This window comes from Psittacula echo (genome assembly GCF_963264785.1).
Source record: "Psittacula echo genome assembly, chromosome: 2".
Lineage (NCBI taxonomy): Eukaryota > Metazoa > Chordata > Aves > Psittaciformes > Psittacidae > Psittacula > Psittacula echo.
This window is the reverse complement of record NC_137737.1, coordinates 56,571,160-56,581,922: the sequence shown is the minus strand read 5'-3', so window position 1 is coordinate 56,581,922 and position 10,763 is coordinate 56,571,160.

Below are 10,763 nucleotides of genomic sequence, written 5' to 3'. Positions count from 1 at the left end.
TCAGTTTGGATGCTGAGGGACAGATTATTTGAGGGTTTATGGTTTGGGGGTTTTTTGTTTTGGTTTGGTTTTTTGGTGTTTTGTTTGTGTTTTTTTTTTTCCTTTGCTTTGCTTTGTTTTGTTTTGTTTTTATTTACATGATTTCTTCACATCTTTTTCTTTCAAACACGGTGTCTCAGGGTTTCCTCAGGCTTGCTCTAAAGCACTCCTGACCGGCAGGAAAAAAGCCGATTTGGGGGCTTCCCAGCCCACATCCTGCCGTGAAAGCACAGCCCAAACCACCCTGCTAAAGGTTGGCTGTCCTGACTGCCACCAGGGAGACTGACTGCTGCCGCTGAGACACTGGACTGGCCAGAGACAGAGACAGAAGGCGAAAAGCAAGGGAGAAAGGAAATTACATGCTTGATTTTGCAGACAAAATGAATATCCCTGCAGTGCCAGAGCGTCTTTAGGAGCGAAAGGTCTATGGTTTTATCACAGCACGACTTGAATGCATGCCTCAGATTTAGCCTTGTGTTCTCAGACCTCTGCCTGCTTTAACGGCTCTAAATCACGGGGGGTGCTCCGACTTTACCTCAAATCTGACCCAAACTCAGAAACTAAGTGACTCCCCAGGCACAAGTCCTGAAAGTTGGGTATTTAAAATCAGCCTACTTCCCTGCCGCCTCTTTTTTCTCCCGTTTCTCGCTTTAATGCCTGGGTGTCAACTTCTGAATTGTACTTAATTCAAGACCTTTTCACTTGGACAATAAGTTAGTATGAATATAAAATCAAATACACACCTGGATAGCATTAGATAGTCAATAAGGGGTTTTAAAATATATTTGGCTTTCAAAAGATGATTCAGATACAAAGCTGAAGACTGTTTAAATAAAAATTCAGATGTCTAGAGCCTGTCATCCCTGAGTTCTTACTCTTTCTAGACATCAGATGGTTTTGATTTTCCCTATAACCAAATTTATTTCCTTCTGTTTTATAATACACTTATACAACAGAACTGTGCCAGTGAAAAAAAGGGAAAACAAAGAAACAGAAACAAATTAATTATTGGTTTTACCCTTCTAATTACAGTGAGACTTCAATGAGGAACCATGTAACATACAAACCAAAAATCAAATTTAGCCAAACATGGTGCATGTTGGAATTTTAATATGATCCAAATTATGCTAGATATATTCTGTTCAGTAAAAAATTTTATTTACTTCAAATGGTCTGTAAGACTTGAAGATCTTAACTGACCAGTTTTTCTGGTCTTGCTAAGCAGATGCCCAAGACACAGGACATATACCATACACCTCAGGGAACTGGGGAAAGCAGAGCTTATAAATAGTTCACAACTGTTTCTGTGTGTCCAAGATTGATACCTGTGGGATGGCACTGCCTAGATACTTAGCTGTGTCCACAGGAAATTACCTTTTACTCACTTCTTTCTACAGTTTGCAGCGGGATGACCAAATAACCTCTGTATCAGTAACGATAAGAGAAGATAGAATCCCTTACAGAAAAATTTCTAGAAGCCAGGAAATTAGGCTGGGAAACTATTGCAAAATGCTTCCCTGATTTCTACAGTCTCCTCTAGGTATCCCTGACTTGCCCATGCCAGAGACAGGGTATCAAGCAAACAAGACGTGTAGTCTGACCAGTGGCATATGTGAAAACCACACAATTTAATGTGCCCTAAGAGCAGCAGGTTGGTCATCCCCCTTGAGAGTTGGTTAATACGCTTATATTTTCATCTTGGGACTCTCTACTGGTGTCTTCATAACTACTACCTACCTCTCATTTCACATTTTGAAACTTGATGCCACTATAACTAAATAAAATTGTCATTCAAAAGGAAAAGAAAAAGAATAACATGAAATAAAGACAGAAACTGTTACACATAAGCAGGGAAAACACACATCTAAAGGAAAAGTGCTATTAGCCAATCATACCTATCTGTGCTCTGATGTGAATAAAATCATGATCATCACTGCTGTGTGGTTACTAATCGCTTGCATGGTGATGATACCCAGGGCCCTTACGCCTTCAGTACTGCACAAAGACAGACAGCAGGACAGCCTTGCCCTGTGTGTAGAAGAACCACCAAGTTGCGAAACAAGAAGATGGCAACAAAAGAACAAATATTCTGCAAAATAAGTAGAGAGAATAGGCACAGCGGACAAGTTAAATCAACAGAATAAGCGTAATGATGAAAGAGAAGAGAGAAGACATGAATACAACAACAAGTCAGTTCACAGAATCACAGAATGGTTTATGTTGGAAGGGAACTTAAAGATCATCTGTTTACAACCTTCCTGCCATGGGCAGAGATACCTTCCCTATCCAGCCTGGCCTTGGAGCAGTCGGACCTCTTCAGAAATGTCCAGAACAAGGCAGATTTAATTGGTACCCAACTAATTCTGTCACTTTTTCACAAAATGAGCTCCATCCCATCTTAGTCAGACTGATAGCAAAGACGGCAGCACTTGGCCAAGTGATCAGAGGCCTGTACACCCAATCCCCATAAACCACCAGGAACGAAAAAAGGGCAAAATCCAGTGTCCTGCATATCAGATGACCTGGGGTTTGTGCACACAACTTTTCTAAGCATGGGGTTAGCATATGTGCCAAATCACATTTGAAGGCTTTTTTTTTTTTTTTTCTGGAATTATGTATCTAGAAATGGAGAGAGATGATTGCCAAACTTATGTAAGTGTTTAGGACGGGCAATTAAGAACAAGAAGGAGAAAGTAGCTTTTTCACAGATTATTTAAACCAGTGTATTCTCAACAACTCTCTAATTTAGTTATACTAGAGGCAGTTGACTGAAAAATCAAACTCACAGTACTAGATCTTTAGTTGCCAAGATCTCAGGACCACCTTATTGGTTTTGTCTGAAAAACATCAGGTTTCGAAGGGCTGTAGCACAATCCTCACTTAATATTTTGGTCAGAAAACCAATGTGCTTGTTGTTTAAGTAATAGGGTTTGTTCTGTCAAATTGCTCAGGGTCTTTCTATTTGAACAAGAAATAAAGAGCAGTGATTGCAAATTTAGTCTTGGCAAGTTTGACTTCCCTGGGAATTTTCCACTTAGGTGAAAGAACAGTCAAAGTTGAAGGGCAGAGGGAATGTATATCAGTCCAGCAACCAAATTATTGGAAGAACCAGGAGAACTTCAGCAAACTACAATTATTCTCCTCCTGAAAAAAATTAGTTATCCTGTAACCCTCCTGGCAAGTCTTTTAGCAGTCAGGCAGCAATTGCTAGCAAAACTATGTTACTCATGGTTTCAGAGACAACAGCAATTCCTGCTTTCTGCCCATGGTTTTTCACCCTTCTGAGGCATCACCAACTCTCACCACTATGGAGAAGAGCACAGCCATGAAGCAGGGAAGAGCTACAGAATCACACGGAAAGGAGTCCGACACTGCCAGTTGGAATGAGAATGTTTTCCCATGTATTCTCTTCAGTGTTGTCCACACAGACAGCTGGAGTTCAAAGGCAGGGTTTTCTTACAGAATAATGCCACAGACATAAATAGATTTACACCAATATTCAGGAACTGCTTCCTGGCCTCAGTTCACTTTCTGGATAGAAGGAGAACCTTTTCCATTTTGCTAATGTAAAAAGCATGAGGTGGCAGCTGAGTCAATGTAAAGACACTTGGGAATTTCTCAGCAAGAGACATGCCTGAGCATGACTGACACCTGACAGTATGAGTAAGGCGTTCAAGAACTGGGAAAGGGTTTAGACTGAATCCCTGGTTTAATGCTCCTAAATCCAGGAAAGATGGAAGATTTCAGGCACATCCGCCTCTTTAGCATTTGCTAGTAGCTGGTCTAAGCACCCACTTGGTCCATATGCTGACTGCTGAAAATTCCCTCCTTAGTTACTCATCTGACTTTGTTCCCTGTATGGTAAACTCAGAGCCTGTAACATACTCTTACAGAGTTGGGCATTTAAATCTCTTTGTGAAGCTGGACCTGAATACTCAAAAAATCATCTGGGAGGATCAGCAGTTGTTTACCAACCACATGAATCACCTGCTGTGCTGGTAGCCAAGATGGTATGTCACTCTCTAATGAGCAAGATTCAAAGGCATAAAGTTCACATGATTAATTTTCATTTGTGTATTTCATGATTCAATGAAATCAAAGCAGATTCTAAAGACTGATCAAGTTTTTCGTTTTCTTAGGAACAGAAAATATCTGTACATTCCTCCATGTTCACCCAGCTGTAATTCTCTGTTGGCAGGTTTTCTTTTTTTTCCTCTTCATTTTCACTACATATGGATATATGAGCCTCTGTACTACAGCACTTCCCAGTTTCTGCTCTTCATTTTCCTTTTTCTTTTATTCTTTTCCTTCAAGCCATAATAAGACAATAGAAGATAAAAGTTTATCTGTGAATATATGGTGGGACAAAATTTGTTACTGTACAACTAAATGAATGTCAGCAGAGGCGAATCTATTTACATCAATGACCAATTTAGCCCAGATAGATAGAGAAGATAATGTAAAAGTTGTTTTCTCTTGAAGGAGGCATTGGCATCTGGAGAGAAAATCATCCATGAGTGTCCTTCGAGGGTTTGCTTCAAATTTGATTTCAAGTTTTTCTCTCCTCTGAGATCAAAAGATGCTGCTGCACTTCTTGAAAACATAGATAATGCAGTGATAAAGATGTTAGTACAGCACAATTTTTCATCACAAGTACAACAGAAGGTGACATTTGCCTCCCCTAATTGTAGTCATCTACCATGAAAATGGCTCCAACTGAACTGATGTCCTTTGTCACTTAGTGAATGCTTAGTGTATGCACTTTCAGAATGTGATCACAACCCTCAATTTTAGATCTCTACACTCCACTGGCTCCATTTACACAATTCTTTAGGCTACGTAGGCTGCCTAACTCCAGAGTCAGCACTTTCTCTGGAAATCACAATGGCCATCAGAGTTGTACAGATGCCAACCATGTCAGTGAAAGTTCTGTTTTTACTCTTTTTTTGATACTTCTGGGTTATGCAATAATAAAGATGGGAATTTTCCAGACAACTGCCAAATCAGCTTGCATCAGGAAATATATTTTTTCTTTAACCCTGATTCTCTTGTACTACCAAGTTAACAGAAGCATCTTTCCAAAAGAGGTGGCATTAGGTAGCATTATGAAGTCTTTACCACTGCCTGCTCTCCTGACACACAGCATGGAGTACTAGAAAAATGGTACAAAAAAGTGGGCTTTTATTAGAATTGCCTTTTGTCTGAAGACATCTTCCAAAATAGGCATTTTTTCTGCCCAAGCCTGTGCTGGAGGGAGAAACCACACACTCTGCTGCTTAGCAGCAGGCAACTCACAGCAGCATTAAAACACCAAGAAATGTCCTTCTTATAGCAGCAATGGATGTTAACCAAATGAATTTCAATGCACTTTAGGAGTAAATCATTTTTGTGAGAAAGGGACTATGAATCCCTTACCATGAACCAGGAGAAAATCTTACATCTTTCTCCAGACTTTTCGTATATGTTAATTACACTTGTCTCATAAAATCCTTGGGTTTCTCTGGCAACCCTAGAAAATGCCACCGCATTGAGGGTTAAATTCCAATTATTTTTTTTTTCCTAAGTGAACATATTTAGCAACAATTGTCCTTTTGAGTTTCCTGTGCCCAGTGCATCACTGGGAGGTTGACCAACTTTTTTTTTTTTCCTCTTTTTTTTTTTTTTTTCGCCCTGCATATTGTGTTACATAAAATAGCAAGTCTGCCAGGAATACTGGGCATGACACATCAGTGACTGTGCTAATGAAAGCTTTGGTAGTTCATTACAAACACAGGAGGTGAATAAACCATTGTTATTGCTGTAGGATATATTTTCGGTATGGATCACTGTTTGCTAGTTTTTTTAATGTGCAGGAGAAATCAGGTCCAATTTTCTACTGCCATATGCTGCAGAGTTCCACTGGAGCAATTCTGATTATTTAATTGTTTTGAAGGAGGCTTTTTTATGCAATTTTCTTGAGTTTTGTTACTCAGATTTCATCACTGCCGTATGCTCTATGTTCTGCTTCACCATGGCTCAACTGCTCAGGCTCACAGCTTGTCTCTAGCACAGTTTGAGACGCTGATTCAACATCAGAGATTTCTTTATAAAAATTAATTTCTTTTAACTGCCAAGTGTTATAGGGCACTGGATGTTGAGCTGATTTGAAAATAAAAGGCAGACCTAGAGGTGAAACTTGTGACCTATTTCCCAAGCAGAAAAAATCCTTGAGATGAACTTTATCAGATTTATCACACAGTCACAGCCTGTGAAGTGTCAGCTGGACTTGTCAAACCTATGAGATCACATTGCAGCAGCAAAGTAACTCGGCATCGTAATACAGGCTGCAGAAATAAAGCAATAAAACAAAGTAACTATGGGGAGAGCACTTGTATGTCTTACAGAATGCTCTGCCAGAACTTCATAGTAAATGGATAATCTTTGGAGGTTATTTAGTCTTTTCTGCACCTCCAATGATACTCACAATCCTCCTGACAGCAGTTTATCTAGGCTGTCTTAAAGACCTTCCTCAAGGACGGTGATTCTTGTACCCCTCTAGATAATCAATTCCAATGCTTTCCATTAGAAAGGTTTCCTAACATCCAAAACTTCCCAAATCTCCCTTGCTGTAATTAAAGCCCAACAACGTGCATCTTGGAAAAACAATATATGACCTTCTTCGCAAAAATGTGTGAGATTTTTTGAATATTATTATTAGTCTTATTTTTTCTAGACTCACCAACTCATTTTCTTACAAACTTTTCTCTTTTGGTCTTCTTGACTTCTGTAAATGTAGTTCTTTATGGTATTATATGGTATTTGTATGATTATAACACTGTGAATTTTCTCTATAGGATAATCTCCTGTGTACTTCAGACCAATTTTACAATTCACAAGGTTCATCTTAAAGTCTAATCTTGCACCACCAGAGTATTGCTGACACTTCTAACTCATTAATATTTGCAATTTTAATGCCTATTCACTACTCCAGCACCCAAGACATAAAACAGTCGAAAATAACACATCATAATAAGATCCTAGCAGAGACACTATCTCAATAACAACCTCAGTGTTGACAATGTACCATTGCTAACTATCTTTCAGGTGTAGTTTTCCAAAAGTTATGCATTTACTGTAGTTTCATAATCCTGGCTAGTATTGTCCTCCCTCATTTACAGGAACGGAAAACTTAAAGTTTAACTAAGATCAAGAGATAGCATATCTATTGCAACTCACTTATGTGTAACCCTTAAAACAAAAGAAAACCTTAGTAATAGAGGCATTCATCTCATCTGACATCAGAAAGCTGCTGTTAGGTTAGTTGTACTTGTTTCCCTTAAAGTCAGTGGAAAGAAACAGGCACTCTTAGTACTTGACTCATAGAATCTGCTTATACATTCACTTCGGATGCATGAAAGCAGAGACATCTTTGACCATGTTGACTATTCTTTACTTCAAAGTAAACTTTAAAATGTAAAACTACTATGCTTGGTTGTAACACAAATTACCAGCAAGACCTACCGCATTTCTCCAGGAGCAGGCATAAAACGGGTTGGCATCTGGGGAAGCAGTAAGGTCTGTCAACATTGCCTGCTCTAGTTGTAACAAAAACATAAGTTACAACTGGGAATGGATTAGTCTTTTGAACATGAACTATTACAGGCTGAATCAGTTTCCTGGTGGATGTATTTCAGCAGGAAACACTATATTTAGCCACATGATTAACCAACACAAAGACCAGTAAGTTTACTGAACCTCAGAAACCTTGTTCTGCAGTTAGTTTACAGACTGAAGACCTAAGGGGCCCACGTATACAGGCACATGTAGGCAAAATATCTGCAAGACCTTCAGCTAAGATTCATCCTTTTTCACAGAGTCTCATACTGACTGCATTCAGTAGCAGAAGAGGTCATGGCTATTTGTCGTATCTTGCAAATCCCCTTGTGATCTGCGTATGAAAGGCCTGAAGACTCTAAATGCTATTTTTCACCAGGGAGGATGGATTTAAAGGAAATGCAATGACCCTCACCCTGATGAAGATCTACCTTTCCTCTGCCACACATCAAGATGATGTGTATCACTTTCAGAAAGTGTCTGTCTTCCTCCAATATCTATAGAGGGACTTCAGATGATCAGCTTAAATTCAGTGCTTAACTTCTAAATGGCTTAAGCTAGGTGAAACTAATCTTGCTCTCAGCTGAAGATCTCAGACAGAGAAACTTCATCAAAGCCTCGAGTTGTCCATATTCTTAAGCTCAAGTGTTTCTTTGTACTCAAGTGAGTAGAGATACGGTTGTCTGTAGCATAGCCAAAACACAGCACTGCACACTCCTTCTCCATGTTCACTGACATAGTCTCCTAAAACATCTTTGGTAATAAAACTCTCTTATCAAGTCCTATCTTCTCTTTTTACTGAAGATACTACGTGTCTTCCCATTTCTGAATAACCATGGGCATTTTTGCACCTTTGAAGGCACAGTTTCATCCCTGTGCCTCCATTCGTACTGTAACTTGCTGTAAACATAGTTCAGCCTTTTTCTGAGCACTTCACTTTGTCTTTCTTGGGATCACCACCATCTTGCAATGTGAGTACGCATCTAATCTTTTCACTGGTTGAGCACATCTCCCTTTCCCTTTCATCTTTTGTATTTTTTTTCTTTCTTCCTCATTTTTATCAAACAGCTCCTCTCTTTCTTTGCAGGTTTGAAAATCTTGCTCTAGAAGCCAGCATCACACATGAGAGTTGCCCTTCCTTGTGGTTTGTTTTATTTCTAGATGAGAACACAAGGACACCAGTGAAGAAATCAGCATTGGAACCAATTAATTAAAAGTGAAATAAATATTGTAAGTAACCTTCAACTACCTCCCTACATGGCAATGATCATTGCAAACATCTTACCATCATCACAACTTGGGATCCCATCTGAATGTAAAAATAGAATGAAATAAAAACAGGTTGGGAGGGATTAACTGTTCTTTGCAGTGTAACTACAAGTAAATTCACACTTATGATATACATATTTATAAGGACCTCCATTTTCCTTCTTTGCAGAAAAACATTAGTGGGCAGAACCATGGAGTCTATCTAGATAGCTTGCCAAAAAACAGATGAGCTAAGTTCCTGCAGTAGTCTGAGATGCACAACAGCTTTCCTCCAAGCTTTCCTCCAGAGAAGCAAAGCTGAGATCAAGTAATCACTGGAAGTCTTGGCATTTCCAAAAGTCATCTCTCAGTTTTGTCATTGTGTGATGCCATTTTCGTCTCACCAGTAACAAATGATCCCTATCATATTCCTCCTATTTTTCCATCTCTTCCTGATACTATAAGGAAATAAGACTTAAGTGTTAAGTGCATATAGACTTGTACTCTGCAATGGCACACTAGCACCTCTCTGGATCTGAGTATGTTCTCACTGATTCACTGATGCTTCATCAGGACATAAACCAGTGATCCTGGCATAAAAGAAGCCTTCCTAGAGCTTGTTGTAGTAGTTTAAGACATGCCATCCCTGCACTGGACAGTCCCCATTCCACAGGAAAATTGGAGTCAGGGTCTGTGCTCACGAAGCAGTAACTTGAAATAAATCCTTTGGCTTGGACAGAAATAGATAACGAATGTGCGCATCATGTGGTGATGTGTCTCAGCAATGTGCGCATCATGTGGTGATGTGTCTCAGCTAGCTGGGTAGAAACTTTCCATTGACAGATTGTAAAAGACAGCCAGAGAAAACCCCTCTATGGCTAATGTGGCATAAAGAGAGCTGGGCCACACCCTTAATTTCTGCATTCATGCCCTTCATTCAGTGAAGACTGGGATAATTATACCCCCTACCAAAGTTTGCAGAGCTCTCAGTAATTCTAGACTAAGTATTTATATTCTGCTGTGAAAGTGTGTGTGTGTTTTTATATCACACAGTTTTCCAAGCTTTTTCTTCCAGTGGTACTATCAGAATACCTGTGCGTGGTTCAAATAGTATCTTTGCATGTGCTCATTACTGTTTAGCCAATTACAGCATATAGCCACATATACATAGAATCATAGAATCATAGAATAGTTAGGGTTGGAAAGGACCTTGAGATCATCTAGTTCCAACCCCCCTGCCAAATTCCCAGAAAGTGAATTAGAAAGAAAAACAAAAACATTGCCATATGCCACAAGATTACTTTAAAGGAAAGAAGAGATTCCAAACAACAAGGCTTGTAAGGCAAAACCTAAGTAAAATCAAGTCAGCCATAGGCATATAAATTTAAAATGTGAATACCTGTTAATAAGGAGAGTGCCTTACGTGAGCTGCTTTTGAGTGAATGGCAGGAGTTGGTAGGCTTTCATCCCTGCTCTGCATTCTCACTTAGTCATGTGGATTACATGGCAGGAAGACTTGTGTGTCTTCAGGGAGGGAGGAGGAAGGCTGACGCTCAGTGCCTAAGACTTTCTGAACAAGGAAGAAACAGGAAAAAACAGACAGCTGTCTGGTTCTTTCCAAACATCAGTCCTTCCTCTTAGACAAATTTCACTCTAACAAGATTTCTGTCATAATCTTGATTCTTCTGTTGACCTGAAAGGAGAGAATCCCCTTAGTCTGGTGGCATCAAGCAGAACTACTCAGGGTTTGACTCTTTCAAGGGATTTTGGAAGCAAACATCAGCCCCCTGCTACCTAATCTCCTTTAACCTGTGTCATAAGGAGCCATATGTGATGGAATTATGTGTAATAACCAGGTATTTCAGAATTTGTGCTGAGAAAGA